Source organism: Capra hircus, chromosome 2 (assembly GCF_001704415.2).
Source record: "Capra hircus breed San Clemente chromosome 2, ASM170441v1, whole genome shotgun sequence".
NCBI classification, from domain to species: Eukaryota; Metazoa; Chordata; class Mammalia; order Artiodactyla; family Bovidae; genus Capra; species Capra hircus.
This window is the reverse complement of record NC_030809.1, coordinates 18,776,367-18,798,151: the sequence shown is the minus strand read 5'-3', so window position 1 is coordinate 18,798,151 and position 21,785 is coordinate 18,776,367.

Below are 21,785 nucleotides of genomic sequence, written 5' to 3'. Positions count from 1 at the left end.
TATTTTAGTTAGAATTTAGGTCCTTCTCTGTCTTATTTTGTAATAATTTAAAAAAAGATTCTGTTATTTTCCTGTTCATTTAAGTATAAAATTGCAAACTATGTTCAGCCATTTTGTCAATAAACTTTTGCTAGATTCATTTTAGTATAACTCACTAATAAAATATTATTATTGAATATTATAAATATTATTAATGAAAGTTAATTTAATGTACACTCTAATACTTAGTTGACTGTGTGCTATGGAGTAGTCTCTGTTCGTTACTTATGATAACTCATGTGATTCTCATAAAAACCCTACAAGGTAAATATTATAGCTATTTTTTTAATATAAGAAAATCAAAGTTCAAGGTTGAACCTAAGATTATGTAACTAGTAAATGGCAGACCTTGGATTTCAAATCAAGCTACTTGTTTCAGAATATACATTAATTACTCAATCGTACTGACTTTCCATAAAGTGTGAATTTTTTTCTTTAAAATCAAGTTGGGGAGACAATGCTATTTCATGTTTTCATTTTAATGTTTTCATCCATTTGTTCAGTTTTGCACTATGCCAACACTAAAGATATACAATCGCATTATCTTTAGTGAAAGAGGCAGACTACAAATATTAAAAAAACAAAAAACAAAAAACAAAACAAACAAACAAAAAAAAAGCAGCAGCAAGAAAACAAGAGATGTAACCAGGAAAATGAATTCAAATTAAAAGAGTGATTTTTTAGTAAGGAAGATGTCCTTAAGATAATGACATTTGATCCAAGGTTAGAATGTCAAGGACAAGTCTACCATGTGAAGCTATGAGTATTCCAGGAAGAGAGAACTGCAAGGGCACAGCCCTTGAGTTGAGAATGAGCTTGAAAAATAATCTCCTATGTAAGTATAAGTGATTCAGGGCTGAATGCTTGCATCCCCCCACATTTCCTGTGTTGAGAACCTAATCCCAAGTCTGATCATCCTTCGAGGTAGGGACTTGGGGAGGTAAGCAGGTTATGAATGAGACTGTACCCTTGTAGAACAGTCCCTGAGAACCCCTGCGTCATCCACCACATGAGGTTATAGTGAAAAGACATGGTCAGTGTTGAAGCTGGGCCTCACCAGGCAATGAATCTGCCAGTAACTTGATCTTAGATTTCTCAGCTTCCAGAACTATGAGAAATAAGTTTCCATAGTTTACAAGTCACCTAGTTTATGACAATTTGTTATAGCAGCCTGAATGGACTAAGACAGTAGGGAAAAGAGGAAAGTAAAGGGGAATAAGGAGTAAGAATATAGGCAGTATGCCTGGAGAGTAAGAGTAAGGATAAGAAGAGGTTGTAAAGGCAGATAGATACAGACAAGGCAGAGCCTTTAAGGTCATGACTGGTCCTGAAGAACAATGGATGGCCAAAGCAGTGTTCACAGTATTTAGATAATACAATCAGATATTTCTGATGTGTTTTGAAAACTTACTCTGACTGCCCAGAAGATACACACATGGGAATCATAAGAATGAGAGAAGGGAGAGTAGTCTGGAGATTATTTCAAATAGCAAGAGATGGTTTCCTGGTTTCCTTGACTAGAGTGGGTGGTGATGGACATAGTAAAACATAGATGGCTTTAAAATATATTTTGGGTTTCCCTGGTGGCTCAACTGGTAAAGAGTCTGCCTGCAGTGCAGGAGACCTAGATTTGATCCCTGAGTTGGGAAGACTCCCTGGAGAAGGGCAAGGCTACCCACTCCAGTATTCTGGCCTGGAGAATTCCATGGGGTTGTAAAGTGTCAGACACTACTAAACAACTTTCACTTTCACTTTCTTAATAAGACTTGGCATAAGTGAGAAGAAGGTATTAAAGATGACTTCCAGGTTTCTAGTTTTTATTATGGAATTCTCTGAGTATACCAAATTGGATTGAAAAATTTTGAGTCTCACTGTGGACCTTTGAGGCCAAGAAATGTACATTACTGAAGGATAAAAACTAGAACATCTAAAGAGGTTGATAAATACTTGTTGAATGATTACAGTAATTTTCTCTCCAATTTTTCTGACCGTGGATTGTCATCATCTCATACATGCACATGCAAAATTTTGACACTGGAAATGTGGACGGAATGCCTGTGTTTCCCTCAACCTGACAATTCATGTATTGGAGATTTAAGCCCCCATGTGATGGTATTTGGGTTGGGGCTTTTAGGAGATAACAAAGGTTAGAGGAGGTCATGAGGGTAGAGCCTTCATGACAGGATTGGTGCTTATATAAATATAAGAGATACAAGAGAGCTTGTTCTCCCTCTTTCTGTCCACACATAAACAAGAGATCATGTGAGCACAGAAACACGATGAAGCTAAGGGAAGAGGCCTCAAAATGAAACCTAGCTCTCTGGCACCTTGATCTTGGATTTTAGCCCCCAGAACCATATAATAATTTTTTGTTGCTTAAGCTACCCATCCTATGGAATTCTGTCATAGCAGCTGAAGCTGACTAAGATATAAAGTTAACTTGTGAAGTGGAATATAATGAATTGACAGACTCCAGAAGCCATGCCGGTTCTGATACATCCTCAGGTGCTTTTATTGAAAATATCATCTGAAACCCCATGGAAGTATCTCTACATGGCAATATTCAGAAAATTTCTTCTGCCAGTCCATTGGTCCCTAGCTCTGGAAATGTCTCAGAACAGAATTTGTTTCTGAAATAAGAGTGTGAGAAAGAACAAAAATTCACCATAATGAATTAATCTCAGTTTACCCAGATAAATCTAAAGATAGATTAGCTGTAAGATACATTCCCATGTCAATTACCTCTGCTGACTCAGACGATTAATCAACTGCTTCTTCCTGGTCTTATTTACTAGTTACCTATTACTCAATTGAATAAGAAAATCTTTCTAATAGAAGAGCCATCAGAAAACTTTTTCTGTAAAGGACCAGAGAATAAATATTTTTGGCTTTGTAAGCTAAACAGTCTCTATCACAGCTACTCAATCTGTTGCAAAGTAAAAGCAGCCACAGACAGTAAAGGAATGGGTGTGGCCATGTTCCAATAGGACTTTACTCACTGAAACAGGCAAAGAGTTAGGTCTGGCCCATGAGCTATAGTTTGCCAATCCCTATAATTGAACTTTGTTTTGGTCACATATGTTTTCAGATACTTTCACAATTACTTTATACATATCACATGCACAAAGAACAAAAGCTGAAATCATCGGTGCCTTTGTAATCATTATAGGACACAGCATGTGTATATAAATATGAGACAGTCTGTTAATATCACTCCCAGGGTGTCATTTGCTGTTCATCTGCTAAAAGTCCAGTCTGCCTTTGGGATACCACTCCTTTCTATTACATGGATCCTGAAGTGGTTCTCATAGTTTGCCTTCATAAGCAGTCTGTTAATACATAGGCTAATTAAAGCACTCCATTCTACTAGTCAAAGAAAAAAAATTAGCTCAAAGACAAGAGGAAAAAAAAAAGATAAGAGCAAGTTACAAAACTTTGAATATGTATGCACAGAGGGAGCGATAACATTGTTCTTCCTCTGAGATATGAGGCCATAACGATGATGTAACTTGGGACTCTTTAGAATTATCTTCCAAAGCTACATGAATGAAATCATCAATAGTATCAGCAAATGAGATCAATGAAATCAAAGGACAGAACTATCCAGCATTGCAATGACAGAATCTGAGGCCCAGGATCATGCCTTTGGTTACAAAAACAATAAATCCCTCTTTTTAATATCTACGGGAAATTGGATTCCCAATGCTTGTAAACAAATAGATTTGGAAAATAAAATTTCACTGCAACTATGACAAAATCACAATGAAGTGGGGCAATTTCAAAGAGTACGACACACCAGGATCATAAATGTAGCAATTGTTAACTTGATTAAGAAAGAAATAAGGAACAATTTGTGGACACAGGCTTGCCAGAAAAATTACAGAATGTCAAGCTACTAGGAAAAAATTTCAACATGTTATGACATTGCATCTGAATTAATTTTTAAAAGCACAGAATACTTCATAAACATTGTGAATCATAGATATATGGATCATTCCCTAGTGGAGTATAACTTTATGGACAGGCATAGAATGAAAGCTTTGGAAGTATTAATGAAGTATGCAAAACATGAAAAATAAAAGTGCAAATGCATTTTAAGAATACAGAAAGATCTCAGATACCAGTGTCTCCAAGGTAGCCTGATTGATTTTACTGACAGGTTTAAAAGAAGAATGTTTTATCAATAGGGAAATATGTTAAGCCTTGTAAGCAGAGTAAATGAAATTAGCAGAGGGAAACACTGTCAGCTTCCACTGAAGGACAGTATAGAGAGAAGGAAGATTTAACCTTGTCATGACCATGTTCAGGTCCTTTCAGCAGGCATTGCAAATACTGAGACAGTGACAAGGAGCTATGGCCCAGTGACAGTGTAAAACCACCCCTATTATGACATAATGAGATGAAGCCTAAAGTCACTGTGTACTCAGTCCATCTAATTAATTCCAATCAATCACACAAAATATTTTTCTTCTGTTTTGGCTTACTAGGGAGACTTCCAGAAAACCACAAGAGAATCCCAGAAAAACATCTGCTTTATTGACTATAGTAAAGCCCTTGACTGTATGGATCACAACAAACTGTGGAAAATTATTTAAGAGATGGGAATACCAGACCACCTTACCTGCCTCCTGAGAAATCTGTATGTAGGTCAAGAAGTAACAGTTAGAACCAGGATTGGAACAATGAAATGATTCTAAATTGGGAAAGGAGTATGTCAAGGCTGTATATTGTCACCTTGCTTATTTAGCGTATGTGAAGAGTACATCATGTGAGATGCTAGACTGGATGAAGCAAAGCTGGAATCAAGACTGCAGGGAGAAATATCAAACCTCAGATATGCAGACTGCCCTTATGGCAGAAAGTGAAGAGGAATTAAAAAGCCTCTTGATGAAAGTAAAATGAGAGTGAAAAAGCTGACTTAGAACTCAACATTCAAAAAACTAAGATCATGGCAACTGGTCCCATCATGTCATGGAACATAGATGGGGAAACAATGGAAACAGTGACAGACTGTATTTTCTTGGGCTCCAAAATCACCGCGTGGTGACTGCCGCCATGAAAATAAAAGACACTTGAAAAAGACACTCCCTGAAAGAAAAGCTGTGGCAAACCTAGATAGCATATTAAAAAGCAGAGACATTACTTTATTGACAAAGGTCTATATAATTAAAGATATGGTTTTTCCAGTAGTCATTTATGGATCTGAGAGTTGGACCATAAAGAAGGCTGAGAACCAAACAACTGATTCCTTTCATTCCTTTGGAGAAGACTCTTGAGAGTCCCTTGGACTGCAAGGAAATCAAACCAGTCAATCCTAAAGGAAATCAACCTGGAATATTCTTTGGAAGGACAACTGCTGAAGCTGAACCTCCAGTACTTTGACTACTTGACACTAAGAGCCGACTCACTGGAAAAGACCTGATGATAGGAAAGACTGAAAGAGAAAGGAGAAAGGGGCAGCAGAGGATGAGATGGTTAGATAACATCACTAATTCAATGCACATGAATTTAAGCAAACTCCAGAAAATAGTGAAGGACAGAGGAGCCTGGTGTGCTTCATTCCACAGTGTTGCAGAATCAGACACAACCGAGCGACTGAACGACTATAGCAACAGTAGCATTTCTGCCAATATAATTTCTTTAAAACTTTGTGGAGGTTCTATGAATTATCTTTTGGTGCTCAAGCCACTTGAAAAAAACTTAATATCCACAGATCTCTTTGAGATAGCTTTTGTTTTTCCATGGCCCCTCATGAAGATGCAGTGGGATAATTTCCTTAAATTGTTTAACAGAGAGTACCTGGGGGGGGAGGGAAAGATGGCGGAGGAATAGGACGGGAAGACCACTTTCTCCCTCACAAATTCCTCAAAAGAACATTTCAACGCCGAGCAAACTCCACAAAACAACTTCTGTAGGCTGGCAGAGGACATCAGGCAACCAGAAAAGCAGACCATTGTCTTCAAAAACAGGTAGGAAAAAATATAAAAGACGAGAAAGGAGACAAAGGAGGTGGGGAGGGAGCTCCGTCCCGGGAAGGGAAGCCCCTCCCAGGAAGGGAATTTTAAGAAGAGAGGTTTCCAAACACCAGGAAACACTCTCCCTGCCGAATCTGTGGCGAGCCTTGGAAACACAGAGGGCAACATAACAGGAAGGAAAAATAGATAAATAATTAAAACCAAGAGATTACAAGCCCAACAGTAACTTCCCCAGCGGAAAAGCAGCACAGACGCCTGCATCCGCCACTGGGAAGTGGGGGCAGGGCAGGGACGCGCGGGGGGCGCCGGCTGCAGTGCTTTGCAAGAATCGGGCAGGAACGCCCCACGCACAACCAGAACGATCTAACTTGGGCTAGCAAACCAGACTGTGGGATAGCTACCACGCGAAAAGCTCGAACATAAGACACTGCCAGGACCGAGCACAGAACAAAGGACAAAACGGAAAAAGCCAGCTGCAGACCATCCCCCACCGGGGACAGGCAGCCAGAGCCGTAAGGACTGGAAAGGGGCAGTTGCAGACCCGGAGAGACTTTACTTACCTAACTGCAAGCAGGCTCCTTTGCTAAGACTTCTGGGGGTGCTGGACAGTCACAATCTGCCTCACGGGGTGCGCCAGCGGTCCACCCAGAAAGCTGAGCAGCAGCGGCAGAAAAGGTGACAAGCTGCGGCGATCGCACTCGCCAAACTCCTGAGCTACTCGGACCTGGGAAGGGCACAAAGCGCAGTCCCAGCCGAATTTGTGCCTCTGAGGGCTGCCTGAGCGCCGAACCTGAGCGGCTTGGATCGGGGAAGTGCACGCAGCCTAGGGCCAGCCCCAGACGGTTCCCGGCTGAGCATCGTAGAGCCGGAGCGGTTTGTGCGCCTCGAGAAAGGACAGGTCAAGCGGGGCTGAGATACTGTGTGCACACGATAGTGCTATTTGTTTGCAGCATCCCCCCTCCCCACAGCGCAACTAAACTGGTGAGCCTAAAAAACCAGCAAACAGAAGAAGTTAAACAGAGGGAACCACCTTGGAAGTGATCCCACACGGCCCATAACATCAGAGAAGGGCCAGATATATATTTTTACTATTTTTAAAATCATTCCTTTTTTTTTTGCTTTTTTTTGCATTTTGTTTTTTTTTTCTTTTTTCTTTTTTTTTCTAACTATTTTTTAATTGTTAAGTCTTCTATTTCTCCTCTAATTTTTATTTCTATAACCTATTATTACTATTTAAAAAAAAAGACTTTTTTTTTTTTTTTTAAAGGCAAACACCATATATAGTCTTTGGATGGTTGTTGGTGTTTTTTTTTGTTTGTTTGTTTGTTTGTTTTTTAATAATTCTTTTTTTTCTTTCTTCCTTTTTCCTTCTGCTTTTCTTTAATATTGTATCTTTGAAAATCCAACCTCTACTCTAGATTTTTAATCTTTGCTCTTAGGTTTTTGTTGTCAATTTTGTACATTTAAAAACCCAAACTTCACTACCCAAGTTTACCTGAGAGCGAGATTACTGGCTTGACCACTCTCTCCTCCTCTGGACTCTCCTTTTTCTCCACCAGGTGGCCTCTGTCTCTTTTCTCCCCCATCTCTTCTCTATCCAACTCTGTGAATCTCTGTGTGTTCCAGACAGTGGAGAACACCTAAGGAACTGGTTACTGGCAGGATTTGTCTCTCTCCTACTCATTCCTCTCTCTTATCCTCCTGGTCACCTCTGTCTACTTCTTTCCTCTCCTCTGTCCTGTATAACTCTGTAAATACCTCTGAGCGGTCCAGACTATAGAGCACACATAAGGAAGTGACTACTGGCTAGCTTGCTCTCTCCTCTTTTGATCTCACCGCATCTCATTCCAGTTACCTCTAACTACCCCCTCCATCTTCTCTTCTCCTTGTAACTCAGTGAACCTCTCTGAGTGTCCCTCAATGTGGAGAAACTTTTCATCTTTAACCTAGATGTTTTATCATCGGTGCTGTATAGATGGAGAAGTCTAGAGGCTACTGTAAAAATAAAACTGAAAACCAGAAGCAGGAGGCTTAAATCCAAAGCCTGAAAACATTAGAGAACTCTTGAATTCAGGGAACATTAAGCAATAGGAGCTCATCAAATGCCTTCATACCTACACTGAAACCAAGCTCCACTCAAGGGCTAACAAGTTCCAAAACAAGACATACCCCACAAATTCTCCAGCAACACAGGAACACTCCCCTGAGCTTCAATATACAGGCAGCTCAAAATTATCCCAAAACCTTTGATGTCTCATAACCCATTACGGGTCACTCCACTGCACTCCAGACAGAAGAAACCCAGCTCCACCCACCAAAACTCCAACACAAGCCTCCCTAACCAGGAAACCTTGACAAGCCACTGATAGAACCCCACCCAAAGTGAGGAAGCTCCATAATAAAGAGAATTCCACAAATTATCAGAATATAAAAAGGCCACCCCAAACGCAGCAATATAACCAAGATGAAGAGACAGAGGAATACTCAGCAGGTAAAGGAACAGGAGAGTTGCCCACCAAACCAAACAAAAGAGGAAGAAGTAGGGAATCTACCGGAGAAGGAATTCCGAATATTGATAGTGGAAATGATCCAAAATCTTGAAATCAAAATGGAATCACAGATAAATAGCCTAGAGACAAGGATTGAGAAGATGCAAGAAAGGTTTAACAAGGACCTAGAAGAAATAAAAAAGAGTCAAAATATAATGAATAATGCAATAAATGAGATCAGAAACACTCTGGAGGCAACAAATAGTAGAATAACGGAGGCAGAAGATAGGATTAGTGAAATAGAAGACAGAATGGTAGAAATAAATGAATCAGAGAGGAAACAAGAAAAATGAATTAAAAGAAACGAGGACAATCTCAGAGACCTCCAGGACAATATGAAATGCTCCAACATTCGAATTATAGGAGTCCCAGAAGAAGAAGACAGAAAGAAAGATCATGAAAAAATCCTTGAGGAGATAATAGTTGAAAACTTCCCTAAAATGGGGAAGGAAATAATCACCCAAGTCCAAGAAACACAGAGAGTTCCAAATAGGATAAACCCAAGGCGAAACACCCCAAGACACATATTAATCAAATTAACAAAGATCAAACACAAAGAACAAATATTAAAAGCAGCAAGGGAAAAACAACAAATAACACACAAGGGGATTCCCATAAGGATAACAGCTGATCTTTCAATAGAAACTCTTCAAGCCAGGAGGGAATGGCAAGACATACTTAAAGTGATGAAAGACAATAACCTACAGCCCAGATTACTGTACCCAGCAAGGATCTCATTCTAATACGAAGGAGAAATCAAAAGCTTTACAGACAAGCAAAAGCTGAGAGAATTCAGCACCACCAAACCAGCTCTCCAACAAATTCTAAAGGATATTCTCTAGACAGGAAACATGAAAAGGGTGTATAAACCTGAACCCAAAACAATAAAGTAAATGGTAACGGGATCATACTTATCAATAATTACCTTAAACGTAAATGGGTTGAACGCCCCAACCAAAAGACAAAGACTGGCCGAATGGATACAAAAACAAGACCCCTCTATATGCTGCTTACAAGAGACCCACCTCGAAACAAGGGACACATACAGACTGAAAGTGAAGGGCTGGAAAAAGATATACCACACAAATAGAGACCAAAAGAAAGCAGGAGTGGCAATACTCATATCTGATAAAATAGACTTTAAAACAAAGGCTGTGAAAAGAGACAAAGAAGGCCACTACATAATGATCAAAGGAACAATCCAAGAAGAAGATATAACAATTATAAATATATATGCACCCAATATAGGAGCACCGCAATATGTAAGACAAATGCTAACAAGTATGAAAGGGGAAATCAACAATAACACAATAATAGTGGGAGACTTTAATACCCCACTCACACCTATGGACAGATCAACTAAACAGAAAATTAACAAAGAAACGCAAACTTTAAATGATACATTAGTTCAGTTAGACCTAATTGATATCTATAGGACATTTCACCCCAAAACAATGAATTTCACCTTTTTTTCAAGTGCTCATGGAACCTTCTCCAGGATAGATCACATCCTGGGCCATAAATCTAAACTTGATAAATTCAAAAAAATTGAAATCATTCCAAGCATCTTTTCTGACCATAATGCATTAAGATTAGATCTCAATTACAGGAGAAAAACTATTAAAAATTCCAACATATGGAGGTTGAACAACACACTTCTGAATAACCAACAAATCACAGAAGAAATCAAAAAAGAAATCAAAATATGCATAGAAACTAATGAAAATGAAAACACAACAACCCAAAACCTGTGGGACACTATAAAAGCAGTGCTAAGAGGAAAGTTCATAGCAATACAGGCATACCTCAAGAAACAAGAAAAAAGTCAAATAAATAACCTAACTCTACAACTAAAGCAACTAGAAAAGGAAGAATTGGAGAACCCCAGAGTTAGTAGAAGGAAAGAAATCTTAAAAATTAGGGCAGAAATAAATGCAAAAGAAACAAAAGAGACCATAGCAAAAATCAACAAAGCCAAAAGCTGGTTCTTTGAAAGGATAAATAAAATTGACAAACCATTAGCCAGACTCATCAAGAAGCAAAGAGAGAAAAATCAAATCAATAAAATTAGAAATGAAAATGGAGAGATCACAACAGACAACACAGAAATACAAAGGATCATAAGAGACTATCAGCAGTTGTATGCCAATAAAATGGACAACGTGGAAGAAATGGACAAATTCTTAGAAAAGTACAATTTTCCAAAACTGAACCAGGAAGAAATAGAAAATCTTAACAGACCCATCACAAGCACGGAAATTGAAACTGTAATCAGAAATCTTCCAGCAAACAAAAGCCCAGGTCCAGACAGCTTCACAGCTGAATTCTACCAAAAATTTCAAGAAGAGCTAACACCTATCCTCCTCAAACTCTTCCAGAAAATTGCAGAGGAAGGTAAACTTCCAAACTCATTCTATGAGGTCACCATCACCCTAATACCAAAACCTGACAAAGATGTCACAAAAAAAGAAAACTACAGGCCAATATCACTGATGAACATAGATGCAAAAATCCTCAACAAAATTCTAGCAATCAGAATCCAACAACACATTAAAAAGATCATACACCATGACCAAGTGGGCTTTATCCCAGGGATGCAAGAATTCTTCAATATCCGCAAATCAATCAATGTAATTCACCACATTAACAAATTGAAAAATAAAAACCATATGATTATCTCAATAGATGCAGAGAAGGCCTTTGACAAAATTCAACATCCATTTATGATAAAAACTCTCCAGAAAGCAGGAATAGAAGGAACATACCTCAACATAATAAAAGCTATATATGACAAACCCACAGCAAACATTATCCTCAATGGTGAAAAATTGAAAGCATTTCCCCTAAAGTCAGGAACAAGACAAGGGTGTCCACTTTCACCGCTACTATTCAACATAGTTCTGGAAGTTTTGGCCACAGCAATCAGAGCAGAAAAAGAAATAAAAGGAATCCAAATTGGAAAAGAAGAAGTAAAACTCTCACTGTTTGCAGATGACATGATCCTCTACATGGAAAACCCTAAAGACTCCACCAGAAAATTACTAGAGCTAATCAATGAATATAGTAAAGTTGCAGGATATAAAATTAACACACAGAAATCCCTTGCATTCCTATACATGAATAATGAGAAAGTAGAAAAAGAAATTAAGGAAACAATTCCATTCACCATTGCAACGAAAAGAATTAAATACTTAGGAATATATCTACCTAAAGAAACTAAAGACCTATATATAGAAAACTATAAAAAACTGATGAAAGAAGTCAAAGAGGACACTAATAGATGGAGAAATAAACCATGTTCATGGATCGGAAGAATCAATATAGTGAAAATGAGTATACTACCCAAAGCAATTTACAAATTCAATGCAATCCCTATCAAGCTACCAGCCACATTTTTCACAGAACTAGAATAAATAATTTCAAGATTTGTATGGAAATACAAAAAACCTCGAATAGCCAAAGCAATCTTGAGAAAGAAGAATGGAACTGGAGGAATCAACTTGCCTGACTTCAGGCTCTACTACAAAGCCACAGTCATCAAGACAGTATGGTACTGGCACAAAGACAGACATATAGATCAATGGAACAAAATAGAAAGCCCAGAGATAAATCCACACACATATGGACACCTTATCTTTGACAAAGGAGGCAAGAATATACAATGGAGTAAAGACAATCTCTTTAACAAGTGGTGCTGGGAAAACTGGTCAACCACTTGTAAAAGAATGAAACTAACTCACTTTCTAACACCGCACACAAAAATAAACTCAAAATGGATTAAAGATCTAAATGTAAGATCAGAAACTATAAAACTCCTAGAGGAGAACATAGGCAAAACACTCTCAGACATAAATCACAGCAGGATCCTCTATGATCCACCTCCCAGAATTCTGGAAATAAAAGCAAAAATAGACAAATGGGATCTAATTAAAATTAAAAGCTTCTGCACAACAAAGGAAAATATAAGCAAGGTGAAAAGACAGCCTTCTGAATGGGAGAAAATAAAAGCAAATGAAGCAACTGACAAACAACTAATCTCAAAAATATACAAGCAACTTATGCAGCTCAATTCCAGAAAAATAAACGACTCAATCAAAAAATGGGCCAAAGAACTAAATAGACATTTCTCCAAAGAAGACATACGGATGGCTAACAAACACATGAAAAGATGCTCAACATCGCTCATTATTAGAGAAATGCAAATCAAAACCACAATGAGGTACCACTTCACACCAGTCAGAATGGCTGCGATCCAAAAATCTGCAAGCAATAAATGCTGGAGAGGGTGTGGAGAAAAGGGAACCCTCCTACACTGTTGGTGGGAATGCAAACTAGTACAGCCACTATGGAGAACAGTGTGGAGATTCCTTAAAAAATTGCAAATAGAACTACCTTATGACCCAGCAATCCCACTGCTGGGCATACACACTGAGGAAACCAGAATTGAAAGAGACACATGTACCCCAATGTTCATTGCAGCACTGTTTATAATAGCCAGGACATGGAAACAACCTAGATGTCCATCAGCAGATGAATGGATAAGAAAGCTGTGGTACATATACACAATGGAGTATTACTCAGCCGTAAAAAAGAATTCATTTGAATCAGTTCTGATGAGATGGATGAAACTGGAGCCGATTATACAGAGTGAAGTAAGCCAGAAAGAAAAACACCAATACAGTATACTAACACATATATATGGAATTTAAGAAGATGGCAATGACGACCCTGTATGCAAGACAGGAAAAAAGACACAGATGTGTATAACGGACTTTTGGACTCAGAGGGAGAGGGAGAGGGTGGGATGATTTGGGAGAATGGCATTCTAACATGTATACTATCATGTAAGAATTAAATCGCCAGTCTTTGTCTGACGCAGGACACAGCATGCTTGGGGCTGGTGCATGGGGATGACCCAGAGAGATGTTATGGGGAGGGAGGTGGGAGAGGGGTTCATGTTTGGGAACGCATGTAAGAATTAAAGATTTTAAAATTTAAAAAATAAAAAACTAAAAAAAAAAAAAGCGGAAATGTTCATCAGACTGAAACGTTCTGAAATGCAACAACCTGATATCACTCCACTGCAATAAAAACTAGTGAAAGTAAAAAAAAAAAAAACAAAAAAACAAAACAAAACAAACTGAGATTACCTGTAAAGTATGCCTTTAAATGCCTGGGAGTCTGAGCTGTATGAACGGACCCCTGAGGCATTATTTTAAATCCTTCCTATAGTTTACAGAGTGTTTTACAGCGACACCATTAGCCATTAGCTTCATCCTTACTCCAATACTATATTTCCGCAACAGTGCTCTGAATTTGATCTTTGCCCCAATGTCTTCTTTTTGAGAATCTTTTGTCATTTAGAGAGCCTGGGAATTAAATTAGTTAAATTTTTCAGCCCACAAAGTCATGGGTTTTATTTATTTATTTATTTGAACAGTTTTACTAAATTTTGCTTGAAAACTATATATTTCCTTTTTAACCTTATCTCTCTCTTTCCTTACATCTTATAATGTACTTATAATGTGCTAAGAGAAGCAAGTTGGTAATTCTGCTTGGAGATTTCATTAAGAAACCCACCAATTTATTAGGCTTATTTTGTATTTTCTATATCACCGCATGATAACTTGAATACTCAACTGTGTTGTCCAACTTTTTATTTTCAATTTCCTTAATAATTATTTTACTGACCTTTCAGCATTTGTTAATACTCTCTTTGACATCGTTCCAAATTTTCTTAGCAGAGGCTGCAAAACCCTTTCATTTGCCACTTGCAATCTCATCTCAAAGACAGCAATAAGTTTTAAGTTTCTATTATGGGAACACTCTGTTCTTGGGTGAATTCTGTTACAATTATCTATTGTGACATTAAAACCAGACATAGAACACTGTGGTGTGAAGCAAGAACCATTTGACATGCTCACAGATTCTGTGGTCATGACAGAAAGGGCAGAGAAGCGATGATTCTTTACTTCTCATGATGTCTGGGCCGCAGTGGAGAATATTCAATTGACCAGGCATGACTTAAATGGCCAAGCACAAGAATCATTTGAAAGTTACTTCAAATAGATGCCTAATACTATGCAGGAATGACCAGAAGCCTGGCCTCAGTTGCAATTGTTTACCAGAACACTTACACATGTTCTCTCCATGTGACTGAGGCTTCATGAAACAGAGAAGCTAGGTTTCAACAAGAAACTTCAAGAGAGGAAACATTTCAAGAGACCCAAATGGAAGCCTTAAGACTTTCTGACCTAGTCTTAAGAGACATAGAGTCTTACTTCCACGTGTCCTGTTGTCCATTGTGATCTTCAGTTCAGTTCAGTTCAGTCACTCAGTCGTGTCCGACTCTTTGTTACTCCATGGATTGCGGCACACTAGGCCTCCCTGTTCATCACCAACTCCCAGAGTTTACTCAAACTCATATGCATTGAGTCAGTGATGCTATACAACCATCTCATCCTTTGTTGTCCCCTTCTCCTCCCTCCTTCAGTATTTCTCAGCATCAGTGTCTTCTCAAAGGAGTCAGCTCTTTGCATCAGGTGGCCAAAGTATTGGAGTTTCAGCTTCAGCATCAGTCCTTCCAATGAATATTCAGGACTGATTCCCTTTAGGATGGACTGGTTGTATCTCCTTGCAATCTTAGATCTCATATATTTTGCTGATTTTTTTTTTTTCTGTAAATAGAATGTAAAGTGAGTCTCTGAGTTCAGTCCAATTTCAAGGGGAATGGATTTTGAGTCCACTCATTAATGCAAAAGCAGGAAGCTCTCATCACCAAAGAGGAGGTCAGATTGAGATATTTTAGACCTTCTTTGGAACTATATCATAGACCATTTAATTAAATGACTGAATAAGATGAAAAATATGAGAAAAGTAATATAAATGCCATAAGCTTATGAAGAAAAGAAAAGCTACTGTAGAAACTAAAATGAAGCTTAGCATTTTTGGAGAATCACATTCCCTATATCTTGCCATAATATTCCATCCTTAGGGAACAAAGTAAAATAACCTACTAGTGCCACCACAGGATAATGTTTGATACCTTAGTTCCCACAGGTCTAAATATATTTTGCCTTCAACAAGAGATAAGGAAATGTAAATTGAGCTGAGTCAACTCTCTGTTTTCTCTCCTGCTACTTGTGTGGTAAGATGAGACTGGTTTGTCTTCCATTCAAATGGCACATCACATTCCAAGCAAGATCAGGATGAAGTCCTTGAAAGAAAGGAAAATTAATTTGGTTGATCAGGCACAAGTCTGGTTAAAGTGCTACATAATAAAGATAAAACAATTCAGTGGAAAGCATTGGGGAGAGCATTCTAGATGGTACTAGTGGTAAAGAACCCTTCTGCCAGTGCAGGAGATGTAAGAGATACGAATTCAATCCCTGGGTCAGGAAGATCCTCTGGAGGAGGGCATGGCAACCCACTCCAGTATTCTTGCCAGGAGAATCCCATGGACAGAGGAGGCTGGCTGGCTATAGTCCATGGGGTTGCAAAGAGTTGGACACGACTGAAGCCACTTAGCATGCAAGGATTGGGGAAATGTTGGAAATGACCATAAATCATGGCAACACTCAAATCTACGTGAACACATAGATATTTAGATTAAAAATTGCTTATAATGCTTTCCTCGTTGGTGCTCTTCAGTTCAGTTCAGTTCAGTCGCTCAGTCGTGTCCAACTCTTTGCGACTCCATGAATCGCAGCATGCCAGGCCTCCCTGTTCATCACCATCTCCTGGAGTTCACTCAGGCTCACGTCCATCGAGTCTGTGATGCCATCCAGCCATCTCATCCTTGGTCGTCCCCTTCACCTCCTGCCCCCAGTCCCTGCCAGCATCAGAGTCTTTTCCAATGAGTCAACTCTTCGCATGAGGTGGCCAAAAGTACTGGAGTTTCAGCTTTAGCATTATTCCTTCCAAAGAAGTCCCAGGGTTGATCTCCTTCAGAATGGACTGGTTGGATCTCCTTGCAGTCCAAGGGACTCTCAAGAGTCTTCTCCAACACCACAGTTCAAAAGCATTAATTCTTCGGCACTCAGCCTTCTTCACAGTCCAACTCTCACATCCATACATGGCCACAGGAAAAACTATAGCCTTGACTAGATGGACCTTAGTTGGCAAAGTAATGTTTCTGCTTTTGAATATACTCTCTAGGTTGGTCATAACTTTTCTTCCAAGGAGCAAGCATCTTTTAATTTCATGGCTGCAGTCACCATCTGCAGTGATTTTGGAGCCCCCCAAAATAAAGTCTGACACTGTTTCCACTGTCTCCCCATCTATTTCCCATGAAGTGATGGGACCGGATGCCATGATCTTTGTTTTCTGAATGTTGAGCTTTAAGCCAACTTTTTACTCTCCTCTTTCACTTTCATCAACAGGCTTTTTAGCTCCTCTTCACTTTCTGCCATAAGGGTGGTGTCATCTGCATATCTGAGGTGATTGATATCTCCCGGCAATCTTGATTCCAGCTTGTGTTTCTTCCAGTCTAGCGTTTCTCATGATGTACTCTGCATAGAAGTTAAATAAGCAGGGTGACAATATACAGCCTTGACGTACTCCTTTTCCTATTTGGAACCAGTCTGTTGTTCCATGTCCAGTTGCTTCCTGACCTGCTTATAAGTTTCTCAAGAGGCAGGTCAGGTGGTCTGGTATTCCCATCTCTTTCAGAATTTTCTACAGTTTATTGTGATCCACACAGTCAAAGGCTTTGGCATAGTCAATAAAGCAGAAATAGATGTTTTCTGGAACTCTCTTGCTTTTTCCATGATCCAGCGGATGTTGGCAATGTGATCTCTGGTTCCTCTGCCTTTTCTCCCTCAAGAGTTTTAAAGAAACTTACCATATGGCAAATGAGTACAGAGGAGAGGCAAAAAATTCCTAGGATTGGAGAAGTTTGCCACAATGTGTCTCTTGTAACTGTAGTGTAATGCTTACTTAATTATTCAGTTGTTTATTATTAATCAGTTTATTATTTATTATTCAGTTGTTTATTATTAATTATTCAGTTTCCCAACTTGGTATTTCCACTGAGCAAAAAGGACAAAAGTTGGATTATCCATGAAGATCAGAAGGTTCCTCTAAATCTAGACCCACATAATATCTGAAGAAGGAAGCTTGACCAGTAAAAGACTGGTCAAGCTTTTAGTTCTAACTCAAGTGTTTAATAACTCTAAATAATGAAATCTGAACTCAGAGTCATTCAGTTTCATGCCCACTTGGTCAGAACTTCCCATCAGTAACTATTTCTCCACTGTTTATTCTGCAGTATAGCTCTCACTCTTCTCTTTATATTAAAAAGTTGATGACCAGAGCAATGCCACAGATGAATGAAGTTTTAGCATGGAAATCTGAAATTGTATGTTTTTTGCAGATATTTACTTATATAACAAGAATTTGAAAGACACTGCTTGCCATAATACTTTGTTTCTTTTTCCATTACATCTCTGAGATTACAATTGGTTTTTTTTGTTTGTTTTATTCTGATGCCAAAACAGAAATGCTTTACAAAAGAGCCTAGCAAAGTATGCTAGATAGATAAGTTAGCTGAGTTCACAAGTTCAACAGCACACAAGCGTGACTATGCCAAAGAAGATGTTTAAAAAATTACACAGAACTGCCCCAAAGCTATTAACCTCATAAATGTGCAGAAGATGAAAGGCATTCTCACCAATAAACTAATTATAAATAATCTGTTCTCTGTTATGAGGGAAAGAAATGGTTTGTTCCTGACAGCATCAACCAGGCATCAAGAATTTTATTAAGAAAATGGTTATTACTTCCACAAGGTACTCACTACTATTTTTAGGAAGCATGTGTTTCCATATAAACACCAGTGCTCACTGGAGTAGGTTCATATGAAAAAGAAAAAGGCATAGAACAGTGTGCTGCCATAAAGACCATACCATTCGAGCACGTATGATTGATGTAAGTCCACACAGATGGAAATACTGACCAGTGAACAACATTCTATTCTGAGTTCTAGTATGCATGATCAGCTTATAACTGCTGTCCTCCCCAGATCCATCATCATTTTTGCCTTTGCTAAAAAATAGTCTCTAATGAATGTTTTAACTAATTAAATACAATTTCTCACCTCTAAGGTAAAAATGATGGTTCGAGGTTATTAGTATTGGCAAGGTTTTAATGGAAATGAAAAATTCTTGTCAGTTACAAACCATCTTGTTACCAAGTCACAGGTATAAAGAATCAAAGATACAAAGGAGAAATGTCCAGAGATTCTTTTTAAAATCATGATCAAGATGCTCATGTTTTCTAGATATCCTTAAATCCTTTTGATAAGGTAGTCCAGAAACATCAGTTTAAAAAGTTGACAAGCCTAAAGACTAGCAAACTTTGCGCACATCACCTGAGAAAGTGAGGCAAAAGCAGAGAGCTAGGCCATGTGGCATGGTATGTTTTAGCAAAGTTATGGTTTTTACTCTGAATAAAATGGAAGCACTAAACATTTTTGAGAAGAGACATTCCATAATATGTCAAGTTGTTGAAAAGATACCCTTGATACACCATGTCCTTTCCAGAGAATAAAATAGAATAAGCCATTCCTTGGCTTTGGGAAGGACAGAAGCTGGTCGGGAGAGAAACTGGTTGGGAGGCTATAAAATAAAACAAGTAAGAAGGTAGAACTCACAGGATTTGCTGATAGATTTTATATGAGCCATGATAGAAAGAGAGAATTAAAGGATGACTCCAAAGCTTTTTGTCTAGGCAACTGGCAGGTTGGAGGTACCAGCAACCATGTGAGGAAGGACATAGGTGGAGCAAGTGTGAGGGGATCAGGAACCAGGAATTTAATTTAGGGCATTTTGAGCTCCATACATTCATTAGACATTCAAGTAGAGATAATGAGTAGGCTGACATTGAGTAAGGTTGAGCTGTATTGTATTTTATCTTTTCATAGTCATGTTAGTGCTCAGGAAACATAGCTCAAAATATCTTTAATGACACTTAAACTTTCTCAGGACTAAGGAAACAGTTAACTTGGTTTGTACTCCTACTGCTGAACAAAAGCATTGGGAAACCTTATCCTAAAGCTAACATTGCTACTAACAACAACAATGGTAATAATCATGATCTTAAAAACACACACTACGTACATTCCATAGTGAGAGTGTTAGTCACTCAACTATGTCCGACTCTCTGAAACCCTATGGACTGCAGCCTGCCAGGCTCCTCTGTCCGTGGGATTTCCCAGGCAAAAATACTGAAGTGGGTAGCCATTCCCTTCTCAGTAGATCTTTCCAACCCAGGGATAGAACCTGGGTCTCCTGTATTGTAGGTGGATTCTTCACCTCTGAGCCACCAGGGAAGCCCCACACTTCATAGACATCATGTTTAATTCAACAATTCCTCAGGAAAGTATTAAGATGGAGAAAATAAGTTACTAATCTTGCCCAAAGACACAAAACTTAAATGAGTGGTCAAGCCACAGTTTGAAACATGAAACCATGAAACATTGTCCAAGGCCCCCAGAAGCACTGAAATACATTTGAGAAGCTTGCATTCTAGGCCAGAATCTTCCATCACTCACTTGACAGGTCTTGGCCAGAAGTGAACTTTTAGACACTATAATCCAAGTCCTCAGCAATAGGTATGCTGCCACTGCTGCTGCTGCTGCTGCTAAGTCGCTTCAGGTGTGTCCGATTCTGTGTGACCCCACAGACGGCAGCCCACCAGGCTCCCCCATCCCTGGGATTCTCCAGGCAAGAACACTGGAGTGGGTTGCCATTTCCTTCTCCAATGCATGAAAGTGAAAAGTGAAAGGGAAGTCGCTCAGTCGTGTCCAACTCTTCGCGAACCCACGGACTGCAGCCCACCAGGCTCCTCCATCCATGGGATTTTCCAGGCAAGAGTACTGGAGTGAGTTGCCATTGCCTTCTTCCAGCAATAGGTATAAAAATAATCAATTCACTGATTTTTCTGGAGACTGTTTGTTAAACATAAAGATACTGCTTTGACTTGATTTTTAGCGCTACTCATGTCCAAACTACATTCACTAAACTCATTGACCTAAACAGCATTGCCTTGGGTAATGCCAACAGCAAGACACTTCTCTGTTGAAACATCTATCTCTGCTGACACAACAGCTTTGTGTTGTAAGGAAAAAAACTTAGGAACAGCCAGAAACCTTTTTTTTTTTTTTCTTCATTTTATATAGTGAATGATGATGAATAACAAGTAGAAACCAAGACAAAGTTTAGGGAAAAGAAAAAGCTTAGCAGAGAGACTGAAGACAATCTGCTGATTGAAGCATAAAATTAAGTATAAAGTAATAACCTATTTCAGGAAAAATACATTGATTTTCAGAGAAAGATTTACACCAATTTAAAAATTACCAAGATAAATATTTAGGCTACTGAAGATTTGAAAATTAAAGGAAACTGGAAACCAAGTGTTACAAAGTTAACATACCAGAGCAACCTTAAACCCAATGAACCAGCAATGTGAAAGAAAAATTAAGAAAATAAAATAAAAAGTGGTTCTGAGCCTTGAAAAATGGACAAGACGAAGAAAAGAGAAAGGTTTTAAATCAAGAGAGAATTTTTTTTTAAGACAAAATTAGAATAATAATTAGAGGCTTCCCTGGTGTCTCAGATGGTAAAGAATCTGCCTGCAATGCAGGAGACCCAGGTTCAATCCCTGGGTTGGGAAGATCCCCCGGAGAAGAAAATGGCAACCTACTCCAGTATTCTTGTCTGGAGAATTCTGTGGATAGAGGAGACTGGTGGGCTATGGTCCTTGGAGTTGTAAAGAGTCAGACACAACCGAGCAACTAACACAAATGACTATTTCCCAAAGCATATGTGGTAGTTTAAAACATTACTTTAAATAATGATTTAAATAATTTGCTCTTTAATCAGCTCATAGTGTTTACCTGGTGATTCTTTTTGAAAGTACTTCAAGCATGTCCAGGGACTGTGGAAGACTTTGCTTATAAGCCTAGCTCCCACACCCATCTCCTGTGGACACTGGACCTCTGGGCATCTGCCAAAGAGGATTCCATCTGACATTTGGTTGTATGGTTTTAACATTTATTTTTTTGCTAAGTGAAATGCAAATAAATCATCTCTTGAGCATGACAGGCCTCCTAGGATAAATTTGGCCTATTATACACTTAATTGATTCAATTTGCCTTTGATTATTTGGCTGGCATTTTCACAGAAAACAAGTCTAGTGCACAGATGACCCAGTTCTTAAAAAA